At 54.2% G+C, this 19209-nt stretch overlaps 1 protein-coding gene across 14 annotated transcripts in view; it reads right to left on the bottom strand.

Annotated features, from left to right (window-relative positions):
* Nucleotides 1-19209, bottom strand: part of CAMTA1 (calmodulin binding transcription activator 1) — a 731085-nt gene that overhangs the window by 34481 nt on the left and 677395 nt on the right. Inside the window, exon 1 of one of the 14 annotated variants that reach the window (XM_036228266.1) lies at nucleotides 14903-15064. The exons of the other annotated variants lie outside the window; for them this stretch is intronic. The gene's annotated coding sequence lies outside the window, so the exon portion shown is untranslated. Of the gene's footprint in view, nucleotides 1-14902; nucleotides 15065-19209 lie in introns of those variants that run through there. 14 annotated transcript variants of the gene reach the window in all.

The raw sequence follows: 19209 nt of genomic DNA, 5'->3' as shown, positions 1-19209 counted from the left end.
CAGTCTCTCCGAACAGTCGAGTCTTACACAGCCACGGCACAGTCGAGAAAACTCAGAAACTAATGCTGCCGCGCCATTACCATCCATTATACGCGTGAATCGGATCGCATCATTAAACTGAGTTAGAATCCACGTTCCAGGGCCCAACCAAGGGGAGATCCCACGTCGCATTTAATTGCCGAACTTCCTGCCTGCTCTGATCTGTGACGGTTCCTCACCACGCCCTTGTTTGGAGGAACACTGGTCAAGGACTTCGTAGGAGTCCCTGAGCTGAAGTCTGTCTGACGTTCTGCACTGGGCAGACCGGAGCCACGCGCTTTTAGGAAGAAGACCACAGAGGCGAAGCGCCCTGCTCACTGCCTGACATCGGGGCTGCGGGATGATCTACGGCTGATGCCGACTTTGCTCGTCTGGCGAAGGCCGTGTCTGCCAGACTGCTGCTCCATGACAGTCTTTTTCTGTCCGCGCTCTGTTCTCTGGCAGCAAGTCACTAAGAGTGGCCCATACGCGAGGGGAAGGAAATTAAGCTCCCCTTCATGTTTGGGGAAGTGGCCACATTTAAGAGCTGGAGTTTTCCTATAAGAAGGCTTTGTCCTCTATTCAGTCACTTATTTGTATCACTGTGAACTCACGTATATGTATCGTACACCTTGGGTCATGATCCAATGCTACGTCGGTCTCTCGAAGTCGTCCGGCGCTGGCTGCTGGGATCTCTGAGGCTGGCTCCTGTGTCCCTCTGATACTCTCGCGGTCTTTGACCTTCTTTTTTTGAGCATGTCCTTACTTTCTGGCATTGTAAGAAGCTGCAGGCTTATCTTTTATTTTCCCTGTCCCAGCCCTCCGATTGGCAATTTCTCTGGCAGGCCCTGGCTCCTTTAGGAGAATGGCATTTAGGAACCAAGATCTGGGCACCAGATGTGCTCACTGCTGTTGGGGGCTGTTTCTGGGCCCCCTCGGTGGACAGAGCAAGGAAACATAGGTCAGTACAGGAGCCCGTGCATGCGCGCAGATCTGTAGTTATTTCTGTATCTATCTGTATGTATACAAAAATCAACACAAGTCACACTGGCGTCTCCGACTCCAACACAGCACCGCGGTGTTCATCCTCGCCTCCTTGGGGGCACAGCCTCGTGCTCCCAGAATGGCTTTAAGTATTATAAAGATCAAGAAGATGAAGAAAAAGAATTTCCAGCCAATCACTGACCCAAGAGGCGACGAACAGCTAGCTGGGGCTTCAGATCCCCTTTCCTGCTGCCAGCCCTGTCCCAGCCTCCCCCTTGGGGCTGTTATGCAAAATGTCACACGGCACAGAACAGTCCTGGGTCATCTTTTCATCTCTCTTTGATGGGGATTCCTAAACCTCAAAGGGACTCACTTGAAAATGTCCCAAATTTATACTTAACCAAAAAATGTCAAGTCCCTGAGCAACGCCAGAGTTCTAAAGAGAGAAGACAAATTCTAAAGACACGAAGTCGGACGCCTGCAGTACGTTCTGAGTTTAGAAGGTTCGCGGTTTGCTGCCGCAGAGGTGGGGAATCCCAGGTATCTGGGCGTCTGAGGTAGGGAAACGTGTGTCAGGAAACCAGAGACGAGCCACGTTTCTCGGGCTCTCCATACTCAGCGGTGCCGACTTTTCCTCTAGATTATAAACAACTCGCTTTAAATCTTGGAACCTAATGAATTTTCATAGCTGTATGGAGCAATACAGCACGTGGCAACTTCTCTTTATCAGAAAATCTAGTTTAAAAAAAAACGGAAATCCCTCCCCTCTGACCTAGAAAATAAAACTTAAACTCTGGTGTGGCACGGAATGCTCTTTACCCATCTCCTGCCTGTTTTTAGGGGTTTTCTCATTACTCACTGCTCCCCAAATCCGGGAACTCCACATGGCTTTGGGCCTTTGGCAATGCCAACTTCTCCCCACGTCGGGCTGGGGGATTCTCCTTTGGCGTGTGGCTCACACATCATTTTGGTTTTATGGTTGACAGCTGCTACAAGCATCTACAGGCCAGACGTTATCTCCACGTATTATTTCCAATCTTCAAAATAAGTCTGAAAGGTTTTCTTCTTCCTCTGACAGGTAAGGAAACTGTGGCTCAGAGAATGTGTCCCTTACCCGAGGTCACGCCGTGCCTAAGTGCCAGGGCAGGGACCTGGACACACACGGACTCCGGACCCGTGTCCTTTCCCGCACGCCCAGGGAACCTTCACGTCTCGCCGTACCCTAACAGTACGTAGCAAAGGGACGTGAGGTTGTTTTCCTATCCACGTCATTTCTACGAGAGTGACCTTCTTGAAAGCAAGGACCCCGCCTTGGACCCCAGCGAGGGAGTGGGTGCTTGGTCACGGGATAAAAACAAAGGAATGTTATTTTCTGAGTTAAGCCTCTTCTAGAAGCCAATTTATTGATGAGGTCACACGAAGTCTGGCACGAGGGCCGTGACCGCCGCGCGCCACCGTGGACTGCGGGTGGCGCACGCCGACTCCCAGTCTTATCGCGCATCGCAGCGGGGAGAGCGCGGTGGACCTGGTCGGCCCAGTGGCGCTGGCGGCGCGTGAGAGAATGTCAGCTGACTTGGCCGGCCGCCAGTTCCCCGGGGCTCAGGCAAGGAGACGGCGTGACCACGGTGTGTCGTCGGCGCGAGGCTCCGACAGGAAAGCTGAGGGCGCGGACCTCCTCGCAGACCGGAGCTTGACCTCCCGGCACTGCCACTGCGGTCTGTCCACGGAGCCTCACGTCACGGGCGCGGGTCTCTGCCTGTGGCGTGCTCCCGCCCGTCCCTGGGGGGATGGGACGGCTGGGCCGGCAGCACGCCGTAAGGAGCACCTGCGACGACTTGCACGAGGCCCTAACGAGTCAGTCGGGTTCGCCTGTGGTCTGAACGTATAAAAGCTCTTGCTGTGCCAAACAAAAGACGCATTTTTCCAGAACACTCTCAGGAGGTGCGCCTGTACCTGAACGCCGGGCAGCCGGGCTGACGGACGACACCCGCAAACCCAGGAACCTGTTACCGCGGTCGCCCGCACCACGCCGCGCCACCCCGGGTCCCGCTGCCAGGGCAGAAGGGAGAGTTCTGCCTTGGCAGGTAAATGAATGGAGGAGGCTCACCACACACCGCCTGCTATTTTAAAACGCGTTATTTGTGGCTCGAGTGCACATGTGCCCTCCGGCCGCTCGCTGGGCCCGGGCGAGAGGCCTCCCCGCTCCGTTTACAGCCCCGGCCGGGCCGGCGGGAAGAGCTGACGAAGCAGGAGGGGCCACGACTTGAACTATTTCTGTAGCGAGCTGTAACTGCTGCTCAGGAAGTCTCCTAAATTTTTTAGGGAGCTCAGAAAGACGGGGAAAATGAAGTCACTTAATTCCTTCCCAGAATAAACCGCGCCGCTAGAGTGCATTAAGCCGCTCCTGTCCAGCGAGGCATTTAAGACGTCCGCGCACGGAGGACAGGGCAAGGGCCGGCCGGAGATAAGGCACAAGCTGTACCACTCTGATTTTCCAAAGCAACGGCTAAATTTAGCCTTTGAAAAACTCGCCAGACTCCACTTCGTAAAAACACCTCGACTCTGCGTGCCGGAACGCCAGAAACGGCGGTGAGCAGTTCTTCTTCGATGTTCTCCGTCTGCGGTGACTTGGGATTCGCAGTTCTCCTCCTTGGTCTGTGTTTTTGCGCTTTTCACAAGCACAGAGTCTAAGGCACGTCAGGAAAAAAGCAATTAGGAGGCTGTGAAAACGGCTAACGGCGACCAGGGGACGGCAGGCTGAAGCCGGGCACACAGCGAGGCGACGGCTGCTTCTCACGGGAAATCCTTTATGGTCTTGAGGTGCACGGGGCCGAAAAGTTCAAAGCTATTCTGCAAGGACACTGAGCTTTGGTCAGGGAGCTCAGTGACCTCGGAACACGGCAGTGAGCACAGCGGGGCACCCCAAAGTACGCCGGAGCCGCCCTCGTGGCCGGCGACGCAGCACGCCCGAGTGGAGTGACTGGCGGTGAGACGCCCCGCACTAGTGTGAAAGCGACAAGGACCGTGACCCGGAGCCCTCCCCTTCCCCCCCCCCCCGTACAGTCCCCGAGGAAGCACAGGTGTCTCAAGTCCACTCACTTGTCGAAAGGCACCAAATTGGGGGGCCGCTGCCTCCACGTGTCGGTACTCGGTGGCAATGAGAAACACTGCAAGCGCGAACCGAGACGCCCTAACGTGGGGACGGTGACGGTGACGAAGGCCGGGGAAAGCAGCTCCCAGCAAGACGGGAGCGGTCCTCGGACGGGCTGGAGCGAGGCGCGGGGCCGAGCGGCGACCCGCCCTGGACGTCAGGACGTGGCCGTGGGGTGACACGGAAAGGCATGAAGACCAAGGGGAGAGGCGAGTCCCCCCCCCCCCCCCCCGAGGAGGGCAGACGGCAAGGACGGCGCGTGGAGCCGCCAGGAGGCAGGAATCCGGTAACCGACCCCCCGCAGGGCGGGCCGCGGCGCCCGCGACAGAAAAGCTGAAAGTCCTTCGGGAGGAGCCAGGGAGAACCAGGGCCAGGCAGACCTGCTCTGCGAGTGTGTGCTGATCGCCCTCTGCGGGGACACCGCAGCTCGGCACGTGCCACGGCTCTGTGGCGTGACTGACGGTGACCGAGGCGACTCGAGCGGTGGAGGCCGCCACGGATCGGACGACCAAACGAGACGTGAGCCTTGACTTCCAGCACCTCGGTCCGACAGGAAGGGGAAGAGACGCCCCATGGCCCTGGGGGGCCAGCCGCCAGCTTCCCGCTGCTCCCGGCTCCGCCCCAGGCCCAGCAGAACGTCTGACACACAGCAGGCCCTCGGGTGATACTTACTGACGACTTAACTTCTTGTTTGTAGCATAAAATACAAACTTCAAGGAGGGCAAGGCAAAGGCCGTTATGCTGAACAAAACGTGTGTTTCCACTGGTCGCCTCTGTGATGTGCTCGTCTCCAGCCAAGTTACTAAGAGCAGCTCCTTCCCCTCCCCCACGGCCACCTCGGACCCCATCCCAGCAAAGGCATCAGGAACCAGGCATCGGAAAACCCACCGACCAAGCGTCCAGTTGAGAGTGGCGCCTAACGCTCTCCTTTGCTAGTGTTCACCTCAGAAGGCATTCTGTGACAAGGTCAGGGCAGAGGTGGCGGGGAAGCTGAACAAAAAAGAAAACTCGGCTGGTGAGGTGTGTTAGATGGTTCCTGGGAAAAGATGTAAAAAAGAAAAAGAAAAAAGACCGGCTGCTTTCGGCTAATCCTCCTGAATCATCATCAATGTTCCTGGTGGTTTTCGACATCTGTCCGAACGCCACGTGTTTGGGATTCTGGTTGGAAGGGTCCCTCTCCAGCTGCTTCCGGCCCCTTCTCCATGCGTTAGTTAGGGACCTGCGTTGGTGGCTCTTTGCTCTCAGAGCTAATTGTGGGGACGCCATCTGCAGAGACGTTCCCAAACGTCTCGCTGGCTCGTGACAGAGTTAAAGTCCAAGATGTTTCGAAAATATGTTAATTTTTTAAACACTGGATTCCACGAAGGGACTTCAGTTCCAAAACCCAAAAGCTTATTAACTGCAGTATCTTTTCACAATGGTGTTCAGATTTTGTAAAGATCTGGAATACAGGTGAAGTCCTTTCTAAATGAATGGGCCGAAATGCATATATTTTAAAATAGCTGTGTTACTTTAAAATACTGGACATCTCATAAATACAGTAGGTTTTAATAGATAAAATGGCTTAAGAATACTATTTTACAATTCATCATAAGCCTTTCTGACAAGTAATAGAGGATAAACATTTGTGCAGATCCACGTTTACCACTTTAAACACTTTTGTTCAGGAATAAAACGTTTCTCGGCAGGAACCACCAGAGTCTGAGAAAGTGTTTCACCATGGCGCTGCTCCTCAGGAGTGTCACGAAGCCTGTGAGGCCCTCCGGGCCCTGGCCCCACGTGTGACATGAGACCGCGTCGAGGGCTGCCCTCCCGTGCCTGCAGGCCACTCCCTTCTGCACTGAGTCTCGGAGGCGGCCGGCCACCTGCACACTGCACCCCCACGATTCCTAGAGCCGTGAGGCTTGGATAGCGAGCGGCATTACGAGGCCAGTGTTCAAACACCCCTTGGCTTAGGCGGCAAAGCTAAAAACTTCAGTGTCTGTCACCAAATGGGGCTGCCACTTGACTTCATACGGTCGTGGGGTTGTGCTGTCTGGCTATGTTCATGCGAGTCCTCAAACTGGGCTTAATGACGCCAGTCAGGGCGTGGTCGCCTGCGGTCCATGCATGGCGGTGGGCGCTCACCCCAGGGCGCATCCGCCACAAACCCTCGTCCCTCCCGGCCGGCTCCTTTCCTGATTTCTCTTCCCCGCCCAAACCGTTCCCCTCAGCATCACCTCCCTCCCTGCCCTCACTTGACTGCGAATAACCCCGGGTCCACGGATGCCTCTTTGAGGTGGCTGATTAATAACAGATTAGGTAAGGGCAGGATTCGTGAAAAGTAAAAGCTCAGGTAGAGCTGGCACACAGAAAACACACGCTAAATTCTCCAAAATGGTTACCTGTGAGTCCCAAGTTTGCCTGAACTAAGCGAACAAAGCACAAAGAGAGCCGCCCGTTTCCAGACCACTGCCAGTCGCTGCGGATAGCACGGCTCCTCTTGGTACTAACATGAAAGAAATTTACCCGCAGGTCCTAATAAGAAAAACACTGTGACACGACAGACTTCGGCATCCTTCTGATAAAAGCAACACTGGGTTTCAAACGACTGTTTGTTACCACTTAGTATTAAAGAACAGCAAGGCACTGTTTCGTTAAAAGAATTCGACAAAGGTCCAATATGACTCAACTTCACAGCTCTGATGACTTGGTGTGAGTCGAGAGTAAATGAGCAGACTCAGAGGAACACACGCTGTTATTTACTGCTTACTCTTTATTGAACAATATTTTATGATCCTGATTTTTAAAAAAAATCTGAAAGTAGATGAGTTGAATATTTTAAATATCTCACAGGAAAAGCTTTCTATGTTTAGTGGGGTTTTAGTTGTTTATCATTAAGTAACTCTGCATTTCTCTTCTGCAAGTCAGTGGCCTTTAATTTTTGAAAAGTCCCTTTACTTCAACTAAATAACATGTTTGCTTCTTCTTTGGGAATAAATATATCTAGAGTTTAGCAATAAGAAAATGCCCTGCACAGGTCTTTTCCCTCAATTCTTCATGGACAATAGCTGCCAATTTTTAAGTCTATTTGACAATAAACAACAATCAAATGACCAGTCGGCCCCTTCCATGTCTCCGAGCAACCCAAGTGACTGACACCCACTGAGGAACATCTCTGTGCTGCCATGAAATACAGGTGAGAACAACGGAAGGGCACCTGGACTTGGACTTCCCCAGGCAGAGAGGAACCCGTGACAGTGACTCTCGCCCTCTACGCCCCTGGGCTCCCTGCTCCCTGACCATGATGAAGGCTGCGAATCCTCCCCCAGAAAACAGCACGCACGTGCAAGTTGGCACCCGATGTCAGGGGACTCGGAAACCCGTGGTGGCCCATGGGTCTCAGGCTCTGAAACCATCTGGCGGAGACGGCCCGCTGAGGCGTTTCCCACACTACACGCTCTAGGACCTTGTCCGTGAGCCGCTGCTCGGCAGACCAGAAAGACAAAAACGTTGTGTCAAAGCTGTTTCGGAAGCACAGGGTGAAACGCGGCTGACACGCCGGCGCTGGTTCCGGCCGCGACCTGCGCTGCCGAGGCTCACGCGCTCAGGTGCACTCTGACCCGCTGCGGCGTGGACGGCGTGGACGCGGCTTCCTCAGTCTCTGAGCCTTGGCGCGTGGGGGGAGCTTCTCGCACGCGCTTCCGGTGACCGATGCTCCCACGGGAGGGTTTAGGAACAAGGACTGGACCTGAAGAGTGCGCCTGACCCAGGAAATGGCCCCCCTTCACCTCCTGCTTCACGGCAGGCTCCGTCGGGTACCACCCTGGCCCACCATGGGCCCCCACCAGGTGACGTGGATGACGGTGAATGCCACCTGGGGACCACTGTGGGCACCTGACCCAACATCTCTTCCCGCCAACACCTTCCTCCCCTCTCGGGCTCTCCCCTCTTCCTGCTGAGGTTCGGTCCAGGCCACTTTAGGCGACTTCTGACCTCTGACCTGGTTAACCACCGCCTTGAGCAATATTCTCCTTCCTTTCTCACTGCTCTAACTGCTGCTCTAACTCCCGGGATAGGCAGGAGGATCCCCTCTCTCTCTTGTCTTTGTTCCACTTCAGCATAAAGTTGTAATTATATTTGATACTAAGAACAACAGGGCTGTGTTGTCAAGAAACTTAAATCGCCTACTCTCTCTGGGTTTAGTATTCTAAAAAGTTAGGGAGCCAGACTTTGGAATTTCAGAGAACCACTCTGAGTTCTGCCCTATGAATTGAGAATCTTCAACAAAAAGTTTCTATTTACTGAAGTAATATAGTATGTACATTTATCTTTATTCGAGCAACATCGTTTACTATGCAAATATGAACTTCACTATTTCCTTTGTTTTGTAACTTAAGTGTACAGTATATATTTATATGCCATGTGGTTCGATATGTTTTATAGTACATAGGCAATATACACATATACGCATTATTTTAATTATTTTTCTCCTGCAAATACAGAGTATCTATACTACATGTTCACAAAGTCCCTTGTTCTCAGGCTAGCCTGGGAACCTACCTGCCATTTGCTGCGGCATTTATCTGGGAAATGTTCAATCGACTTATAAGCTTTTAGAACATCATCGGTTTGAGGCTGGGCACTTTCTACTTTTTACATTAGATAAAACATTTTTCATACACGCACAAAAATGCCAGGGGCATTGATTCTGGCTGGAGTAGAATGGATGGTTTCTTTCACTAGAAAAGACAAATGGATATTTAAGTAAATTCTTTGTTGATTAATGTGAACCACAGTGTGTCATATTATGGACTTGAATCTTATTATTATTATTATTTTTTAAATGGTCCTAGGAATTGTTAGTCAAGGGCGAAGATGAGAGAGTTCTGGTTCCTTCGGGGTATGCCGGCCGAGCGTCCCCTCCCCCTGCCGCGGGGCCTTGTTTCTCCCTTGGGAGCTGCCGGGCCCTGTGCTCCATGCGGGTGGCGCCGACCTCCGTTCCTGGCTGCAGGCCAGGCCGTGCTGGTGAGCGCGCCACCTCCTCTGATTAAAGTGACCTGGCGCATGAGCCAGGCTGGGCTCATGACAACGGACATTTCCTGGAACTCCTGGGAAAGGAACACGATTTTCCCAGAGACGTTTGCTCGGCTGGCAAATTCCAGGCCTGCAGCTCTGAGCGGGCCATCTTGCTGCCCCTCTGGGACCCCTGCCTGAGAATAAAACCGACAGAGAGGGGAGGAACGCCAGGAGAGGGGGAGACAGGCTCCCGAGGGAACCAGCTGCGCCTGAAGATAACCCCAAAACTGGACTTCGTAAGAGTTAATGCACTCCTTTTTTTTTTTTTTTTTGACATAAGCCAGTTTGGGTTTGAGTTCTGTTACCTCCAGCTAAGAGAGGTCTGAGGTAAATCTAGGAACTGAAATCTGGATCCTTCTGCTAGATACTGAGAAAGTTCTGCCTCTACTCAGAAACAAACAAAATACTCATTATTATTAAATATACCTCAGTAGTAATGCACAAGCATCGTTAGAATTTCTCTATATAACACAGGCTAAATTATGGCGGAAATAAGCTGTCATGCTTATTTAAAACATTTTCTGACAAAGAAGTCAGAAAAACAGGAAAATGTATGGCGGGCTCTAGTCTAGCTGGAGACCGTCTGAGGTTGAGTCATACACGGACGTACACAATGAGCATCCTAACTCATTCAGGCCTTAGGTCACCCCCAAATCGACTGTCGCAACAGACACCTCCCACAAGAAAGAACCACGACAGAACACTGAGGTTTAAAGAGGACTCAGGACTGATCTGGTCCAGCGGCTCTTAACTATCTTTGTGGCCCACAGAGAGACACAGAGCCCAGTACGCACACTCACACGTACACAAAAAATATCTGGGACAAAACTTCCCAAATCGACATTTACCCTTACTGTGTACAATGCACTCTGGTTTAAAAAAAGATGCTGTTGGTCACTAAACCGATTTCTTGAACCACTACCAACAGGCTCAGAAAACAGGTAAGGCACTGAGATTCAGAGACATAAGGTGATTTACCTGAGAGTTCTCAGTTAGTTAGTGGGAGGCCTGAAACAAACACCTGGCATCATCCTACTATAGCATATAAAAGCGAACAGCTGTTACTCATTCCATTCCTAGACAGCGAGCTTCTGGCCGATCTTAACATATGTGGAAAAACGACTCAGGCATCAGACCTAGTTTACACTGGTACAGGCCAAGACTCTTAGGGCCACTTCAAGACCACTTCAGTGAAAACCCAAGGTCCGTCAGGGACCTTGAACTGACCCGAGGAGTCTGTGCCTCAGCTAGCGACTGACGAGGCCGAACTGAATGCACGAAGTAGGGTCAGAGGCAGGTGTTTTCGGCTTGAAGCTGCCCGTTACATTCTCGCTCTAGCCAAGGAGTCACCGTGCATATGACCTTTTGGTAATGAACAGCATTTACGCACTCCAACGCCCGGACTTCATCGGGGTGGGCAGTAGGGGAAGGTGTGGCTTGGGTGCCACCCCGCCCCTCAAAGAGCCGCAAATCTAACCTGGGCGGTGAGGGGAAAGGCTTCATTGATGAGGTGAGACTTGAGCTGGGCTCAGAGATTAAGGAGGCAGAATTCAGAATGGAGCCTGCGGCATCGGAAGCACACTAGCCGGGCTGTGATAGAGGGTTCATGGTGAGCGGTTGTTGGGGTACAGGGAAAGGCTGGCTAAGGGAGTGGGGTCGGCTTCGGAAGGTGGTGAGTGAGGAAGAAAAGTAAAAACGAAAGAACAGAGACTAACTGGTTAACTTCGGTAGCCAACAAATGTTAATTAAATATATTGGAGAAACCGATTTCCATTAGTTGCCATCACTTTCCACATTACGAAAATGTAATATTAGTTTAGCGCTGGCAGCTTAACGCCTATAAATATTCCTTCGATATTTTACCTTCCTCAAATATTTAATTTTTGATGATCATTTGCTTAACAACTGACACATAGAAGGTGCTTAAAATGTTTTGACTGACCTCTCCAGACGTCGTAAGTCTAAAGGTACGAGATAATACAAAATTAAGCAAATTACAGGTATCGTGATCAGTATGTTCAAGATTAAATTTTAGTTAGTACATGGGAAGAACTTTACTGAAATGAAGCATTAAGCAAGATTATACTGGCATTGTCTACCCCCGCCCACGACATTAAAAAAAAAAAAAAGCCACTTGTGTTTACAAAGTACCACCCGGGGCTGTCATGAGCCACACGTGCGCCATGCTGCTTTGGGAGGGGAGGGTGATTTCCCAACGGAGAACGCATCGCCTCGTCTGCCTGCTGTGCGCTGGCCCAACTCCGGGCACACCAGAGAACAGCCAAGAACCCCTGGTCGCCTGACTTCAGGGCAATCCACTCGTGAAGGGGACAAGCCCATCGCTGATGGCCTTCATGGTCATGGGCTCCCAAATCCTCAGGACATGAGCTGACGACACCCATTCGTGTCACGCAGCAAGCTCCCAAGCACTTCCTAAATGTTAAATGTGACTCAGATTAACACGCGGTCTTTAATGAAATTCAACGCAGCTCACCTTCTCCCAGCATCACTTAAAACGAACTGAGCTGTCAGAGGTGACGTGGAAGAGAAAATTCATTACGCCTAAGGTGAAATAAAGACAAAATCAACCCCGCATCGCGTCTTCTACACTTGCCAGAAAGCCCAGAGTGCGTCCTTGGCCAGCCCCTGGGGAGAGTGTACGCTTTTACAGCATGAATGCTGTTTACGAAGTTCGTCACCCCCACTTCGCTTTTCTGTGCCCTCTCTTTCCTTTTGCCTGATCCTTCTTCATTTCCTCTCTTTTTATCTTGCTTCATTGTATAATACGCATCTCTGCAAACACCCTCGACTCACTTTTTGAAAGAAAGGTGAGGCGTACGAGAATCGACTACATCGCGTGTGGAATATAAAAGCGAAACAAACTCCTAAACAGTCGTCCTAGGTACTGTGACCGGACACTACTTCGAAGAAAGATACAAACACTGAGCCGCTTTCGGCCAGAGCAAGCAGAGCCCTTTAAACGTGCCAGGACGTGGCAGGCGCATAACGGGCGGCCGGGAAAGGGGCAGGGCGGTGGCACCGCTGAGAAACAATAAAGGGCTTCCGGGAACCACCGTGCTGGCCAAAGACCTGTGTCAAGGTTAGCAAAGTGGTCTTTACTGACCTTTCTGGCGATACCTACAGTTGTCTTTTAAATAAACGTATTAATAATTTTTCCTTAAAACTTAAAAAAAAAGAAGAAGAAGAAGACAGTCTCCAAGCACAGTTCTGCGACTTGGGAAGTTCGTGAGAGCAACGATCGAAACATCGGAAAAATCCTGACGGTTCCAGAGGAAACCCTACACCCCCAGACGCACCTTTGCCACACTGCCAGAAGACAGGGGTCTCGTGCCGAGAACGTGACGCGCGGCCCCGCTTCCGCTCAGGAAGCTCTCCCTGTCAACTAATTCTTTACTTCACCATCTTTCTCATGTGAAGTGACAACAACAACAAAAACCCCCTCAGTCCCACCTGTTGGGTGCTTTCTCTAGAACAGCCCGGCACGAATGTGTGGTGGCAGTGACAGCTGCCGCCATCCACGGGAGGGCCCGGCGGAGTCCTGAAGAGAGGACAATATCCGTGTGCTTATCGCAGATGCCAAGGATTTGATGAAAAACAAAACAAAAAACCTTAAATAATGCAACGTTTTTACTAACTGCTGCATTAAACACCGTGTTTCCGCTTAGATTGCTTAGCATGTAATGAATCGGGATGACCGAATGGAGGCCCCTTAGGAATTCGCAGCAGTCCTCTGCTAGTTTTCATTACTAAGCTAAATTTATTTGGGAAATGCATATCCTGTAAATAAATGCTATTTTCTAGAACATTAAACATTAAACCCTAAATTAAATACAAAGAAAAAGAGAAACATAAGCTTATTTGCTATCATCTAATTCCGGTCCTATAATAAATATTTTCCTATAAACACACACCACGCAGTGCTACTGCTTTAAGTATTTCTCTTTAGCAGATTCTCAGGCAACAAGAAGCACACAGATTTTTTAAGCAGCCAAGAGAAAAGAACTCTTTTTACATGGCCAGACATTTCACCACGAACGACAAAATTTGTTAGGAGCGCAAATTTAAAGTTTCAGGTTTTGGCCTCTTTGGTGAAACAAATAGAATGCACTCGACCAAATCCAGGAGGCACTTCTGTGGTTATCTGAGAGCCCGTCACACGTTTACTGAATCTGCTTTGCTAATCAGACACTTCAAGTTAACCAATAGAAATCAGCCAAGTGGCAGTGGACAAACTATAAAATGGGCTTTAAAATTGCCATCATTCCCTTGTGCAGCAATTGCTTAAAAAGATAATTTGCAAGAGTATTACAGTCTCAGAAATTTGCTTTCCTGCCAATTTGTAGAAAAATTTGTTTTGATGCCTGTAGACATATATGAAGATTGAAAAGCCTCAAACATGCCTCTAACGCTGGGCAATACCTAGGAAACCAAATCACGAGATCCTGGAAATGCAAGGAGGCCACACTGAACATCTGTTCCAGCCCATCCGAGCTTGGCCGGTGGAAGCAATGGGTCAACGCGCCTCTCCTGCCCCGTGACTGCAGGCGACCAAAGCTCTCAGGAAGTTCTTCCAAATCTTCAGTCTCTGAACTCAACCAACTCTCCCCGCCGAGTTCTACGCACGGATTAATAAAACGTTCATTCACTCCATTGGCCTGCTAGGAAAGGCAGCCTCCAACCGCCGCGTCCCGCAGAAGAGCCCCGGCCCGAGCGCGGGTCTGTCTCTGCCTCTCTTCCCGCGGACGGGGCACCTGTCCCGGCCCTTCTCTCCTCGCGGCCCACCATGAGCGCCCCGCCGAGGGGACACCTGCCGCTGTCCCTCCACCTGCACCTTTCCCGGCCCCTCTGACCGTCCGGGCGGCACCCGTCCCCGCTCCGCTCTCCACGCCCCGCCGCGGGGGAGGGGGGACCGCTCGATCGTAGAGCCCGCCGCGGACCCGCGCCTCGCAGACAAAAACCAGCTGGCGGCCCCGCGGTCGCCCGCACCCGCCCCGACGCGGCCACTCCGTGCACGCGCGCCCCCACCGTCACCCGCCCCGCCACTCCCACCGCCCCGCGCACACACGCGTGTCCTCACGCCCCTCCCGCCCTCGCAGAGACACGCGCGCACTCAGCCTCGCTCCCTCGCTGAAGCCGCGTGCCCCCGCGCCCAGTCCCCGCACTTCTCCCCCAGACCCGCGCGCTCCGCCAACACACGCCGGCCCCCTGCGCCCTGGCCCCGCCGCCAGCACGCGCGCTCTCTCCCGCTGCTCCGTGAGCACGCGTGTCCGCACGCCGCGCCTCAAACACGCGCGCCATCCGCACGCGCCCCGCACACTCATCCCAACGCCCCTCCCTCACGCGCGGCCCACGCGCACCCGCGTCAAAACACACGCCCCGGCGCGTAAACACGCGCGCCCCTCCTCCTCCGGACCCCTTCCCGCGCGCGCGCGCGCCCTCGCACCCACTCCTCACGCCCGCCGCCCCCCGCGTAAACACGCGCGCCCCCGCCGCGAGCACGCGTGCTCCCCACGCCCCGCCGCGGCGCGCGCCCGCCCCCGGCCCCGCCCCCGCGCGCCCCGCCGCCCCGCGCGCCCCCGCCGGCCGCCGCCCCCGCCCCCGCCCCGCCGGCCGCCGCCCTCGCCCCGTACGCGCCCGGCGGACTCGCCCCTCGGCCGCACGCACACTCACTCGGACTTGGGGAGCACGGCCACCGCTCGGTCGCGCTGGCACCGCGCCGCCTCGGTCTTCCTCCTCCTCCCGCGCGGCCCGCCTGGCCCGGCCCCGACCGCTCAGCTCCACACACCGCAGCTGGAGCGACTCGGGCTCCGGGTACCGCTGTCTCCCCGCCACAGCCCGAGTGCGCCGCGCCGGCCAATGGCGGGGCGCGGCGGTGAGCTCACCGGCTCCGGCCCCGCCCCCTGGGCCGCGCGGGCCAATCGCAGGGCGCCACGTCACCCGGAGCCGGGCAGAGGCAGGTGTGGGGCGCGGAGCGGCTCGGCGCGGGGACTGCGCCGGAACTGCGCCCGAGCCTCGCGGCGCCGCGCTGGACGGCGGCGGGCCCGGCCCGGAGGGTGCGGGCAGGGCGCGGCCCCGAGCGCCCGCGCGCGAAGCTGGGGCTGGCCAGGACCCCCGCGCCGCGGCCGCCCCGCTCCCCGTCCAGGCCCCGGGAAGCCCGCCAGGGCGGCGGTCCGCTCGAGGGCAGGGACGGTTCCGAGCTCGACGGCCGCGCCCGCTTCCCCGGGCCCAGGGCCGGAGCCGGCCTCCTCGGGGACCCGCGCCCCGCGGCGGGGGAGCACGGGCTGCGTGTTCCCGGCCCGCGGAGCCCCCCCGCGCCCCGCCTGCTGACTCCGGGCCCCGCGGCGCCGTCGGGTCCGCGTGCCAGACCCGCGCTGTGGGGCCCCCGCGTACCCAGACTTGGGCTCCCGGCGCGGCCCTGCGCACCCTGCGGCGGTGGCGGCGTCTGCAATGCAGCCGCGGGAGGAGCCGGCGCTGCGCTGCGCTGAGCCGCGAGCGGGGGAGCGAGGAAGGCTGCGCGGGAAGGAGGGGCGCGGGGCGCGGGGAGCCGGCCCGCGGCGGAGGAGCCCTGCGGCGTCCCGAGGACCCGAGGGCGCTGGGCGGGGCCCGGGCCCGAGCGCGAAGCGGCCCCCCGGCGTCGGACAGGGCGCGGCCGAGTGTTGCTGGGCAGTGACGGCGAATAGCGGCTCCGCGGGGAGTTAGGAGCTTCCAAAGCTCCCGCTCCGAGCTCCTTAGCTGTTGTCGCAGGGCCTCCGCCCACTCCTAGGGCCTAAGCCTGCGGTCCGAAAGTTCTGGCTGCAGTGTGCCCACTCGCATACTCTGCATGACATCCTCTCGCCTCCTGCCTCGCGCCCCAAACTCAAGTCACACCTCTCCATCAAGGCTCACCGTCTCCGATGAGCCTTCCTCAGGCATCCCAAGTGGACACCATCCCCCCTTTTTCTGTTTTCCTCATGACATTTGTGGCCCTGCCGTCACTTGCCCCTCACCCCCTACCCTGGCCGTGCACATAGTGCTTGACCCACGCAGATTTGCGATGAGACGGTTTTTTTCCCTCCCTGTCGCCAATTGTCTTTAAAATCGATTCTATCTCCTTTCTGCCACCTGGATTGAAAAGTCTCAAAGTAAGAGGGTGGAGCCTCTTTTCCTGACCCTCGCTGAACACACATGAAAACAACCACAGAATTTCGCACAGCCCTTAAGCCTGTGCACACAAAAATGAATGGTTAGAGGCCAAACCAAGGACATCCCTGCTGAGGCCGAGTCCAGTCCTGTGCCACGCCTCTGAGCCCGGAAAGCAAGCGGGTCATACAGGTTCTCACTGCAGGAGCCGACCACCAAGTCCAACCTCACTCAGCGAGTTCCTTACCAACCCGGGCCAAGTCAGAACACAGAACGGAGTCACACGGCCTGCTCAGACAAGTCCGTCGGGTTCCCGCCCCCATCCGCCTCTACCCTACTCTCACCAGGCAGGACCCCTGCACTCCCAACTCTGCCTATGCGCCCCCTGCCATTTATCTGGTAGGCACAGTCTTTTCCATTTAGTGGAGGCCTGGTACCGACGCACCCCTTCCCCCACCCCACCCCATGACTTTTCAAGAAACTAGGCAGAACTGCCCCCGGAGCATTCTTAGAAAAGCATTCGTATTACAGCAGACGACGAGGTTCTTCCTGTGTCCGGAGCAGCAATGCGAGGGGTGTAGTTAAGGACAACGGCTCTGGACGCAAGCCACCTGGATTCAAAGTTCCATTCTCCCACTTGCTAGCCGTGTGCCCCGGTCCCTGTGCCTGCACGTCTGTGGGCGAGTTAGGTGAGCCAGGGCGTCGACGAAAGGCGTCTACGCCAGCGCCTGGCACATGAGGTTCACGCAGCACGAGTTAGCTCTTGTCGCCATTAGGCATCAGGTTATCTTTGGATGGTGGGTAGTGACTGGGAAGGGAGGGCTTCTGGGGTTCTGGTCACGGTGTAATGTTGACCTGGGCGCTGGTTTTAGTTTGTGAAAACTCAGTTTAATTCGTGACCTGAGTTTTACATACTTGTGATGTGTACAGTTTTCTGTACGTGTATTGTGCATATATGTTGATAAAAGGCATTTTAAAAAACAGTTAGCTGTTATTAGCTAAGACCGGTACAGCTCTAATGCTGAGAACGGAAATGAGGTCTTAACTCAGCCTGGCGCCTGGCACAATGCTGGGCACACCGTGAGTACTCGGCTGCTGGTTGTTGAATTATTTCGAATGGATTGCGAGTGTCACAGACCAGCTGGGGCGGTGGGAGCATGAAGGGCAACGCCTGGGGACTCGGAGTGACTGGGATCCAGACCCCAGTGAAAGAGAAGCCACCAGGCTTTTCTGTCTTTCAGGTGGGAAAGTCCCCCCCCCCCACCCCTTGGGTTTGTTTAAAAAGGCAGATGTTCAGCTTTAGGGTCAGACCTGGGCATCCCGGCTATCTGAGAAGGAACTTGCGGGGAACCCGCGACCCTTCCCCTCCCTCCGGCCACCCCGTGTCCACCTGGCACGTGAGGAAGGTGGACACTCCAGTCCACTGGCTGTGCCCCGGTGAGAGCCAGGCTCTGCAGCCTGGAGCACTATTTTCAGGCGGCCTGGGGTGACATTTTTACAGAGGGAAAGTCCCCTTACTGTCCCCCGGGTGGGCACATTCCCTCTGGGAGATCTGACACTCTGATTTCCCAGTGTACCTGTCTTAGGATGGAGGCCCCAAGAGCGAATGCCCTCCTTGGGCCCATGCATGGAAAGTCAGACAGAGCTGGGTGGAGTGAGCTGGATACTTCTGAAGCCAGCTCAGAGCTCTGACAGCATGCTAGAACCAAGTACCCACAGGTTGTCATTCCTCGTGGGTGTTCCTGTTCCTTTCTTTCAGGTTAGGAAATGACAGGGTAAGTCATGCATTTGCTTCAAAGAAATCATTACCCTGGATTTTATGGGGCTTTGACTATACTTGGACCATTTTTTCAAGTAGAGACAAAGAAAACTTTTGCTCAGTGATGAGTCTGTTGGCAGCGACCAGACCAAATGCAAGTTTTGCTCCTTAAGGCAGATATAGCGAGTCCTCATCTCAGCCCCGAGCTCTGCCGAGGATCTCATGATGAACCAAGGGGGTGGTGCACCCTGTCGCAAATGAGGAGGAAGAGAACTGCGGTTCATTGGATGCCTGTGATCTAGACACTCGCATCCGCTGTGCTGTTTCTCCTGGGAGCTGGATACTACATAGAGGGACGAACGAAGGTTTCAAGGAGTTAGGTAACTTGCCCCAAGGCACACAGATGGTAAGCAGCAGATCTGGGTTTCAGGTTCCAAGCCTGTGCCCATTCTGCCCTGTTCGTGATGGTTCTCCAAGCACCTAAACACTCTTGGGTCGTTTAGATACCATTTGTTTAAGCCTGTAGTCTAGAAGTTCCTAAGAACCAGCGACCTGCGTTCTTGCCCCAGCCCTGGCAACTGTGAAAGCGCATTTATGTACAATCGTAGGCTCTACCAGGCCAGGTCCCTGAGCGACTGTGATGAGTAGAGCCCTCCCCAGCAACTGGACTTGCAACTCGAGTGAGAAATGAACCACTGAACTCGGGTCGCCTGTTACTGCACCATAACCTCACCTCTCCTCTCACGAGAAACCAAATACGTTTCTGCACATGTCAACTCCCAATACGAAAATCAACTAGTCTTCTCGAATGAAATGGCAATTTAAAAATAAGTGCACGCTGCATATTCCGGGGATTTAAGGCACAAAGAGCTTTTTAAAAAAAAGTTTTTGAAAAGTACAGGGGTAGGGTGACAAGACAATTCAATGGAGAAAGAAGAGTCTTTTCAAGAAATATTGCTGGCACACTGGCTATCCCCAAGCAAATGAATGAAGTTGGACCCTACCTCACACCAGATAAAAAAAAATTAACTCAAAACAAATCAAAGACCTAAATGCAAGAGCCAAAAGTACAAGACTCTTAGAAAACAGACAGGTAAAT

This window comes from Rousettus aegyptiacus, unplaced genomic scaffold (genome assembly GCF_014176215.1).
Source record: "Rousettus aegyptiacus isolate mRouAeg1 unplaced genomic scaffold, mRouAeg1.p scaffold_m13_p_1, whole genome shotgun sequence".
Classification (NCBI taxonomy): Eukaryota; Metazoa; Chordata; class Mammalia; order Chiroptera; family Pteropodidae; genus Rousettus; species Rousettus aegyptiacus.
This window is presented reverse-complemented; position numbering and strand designations above follow the sequence as displayed.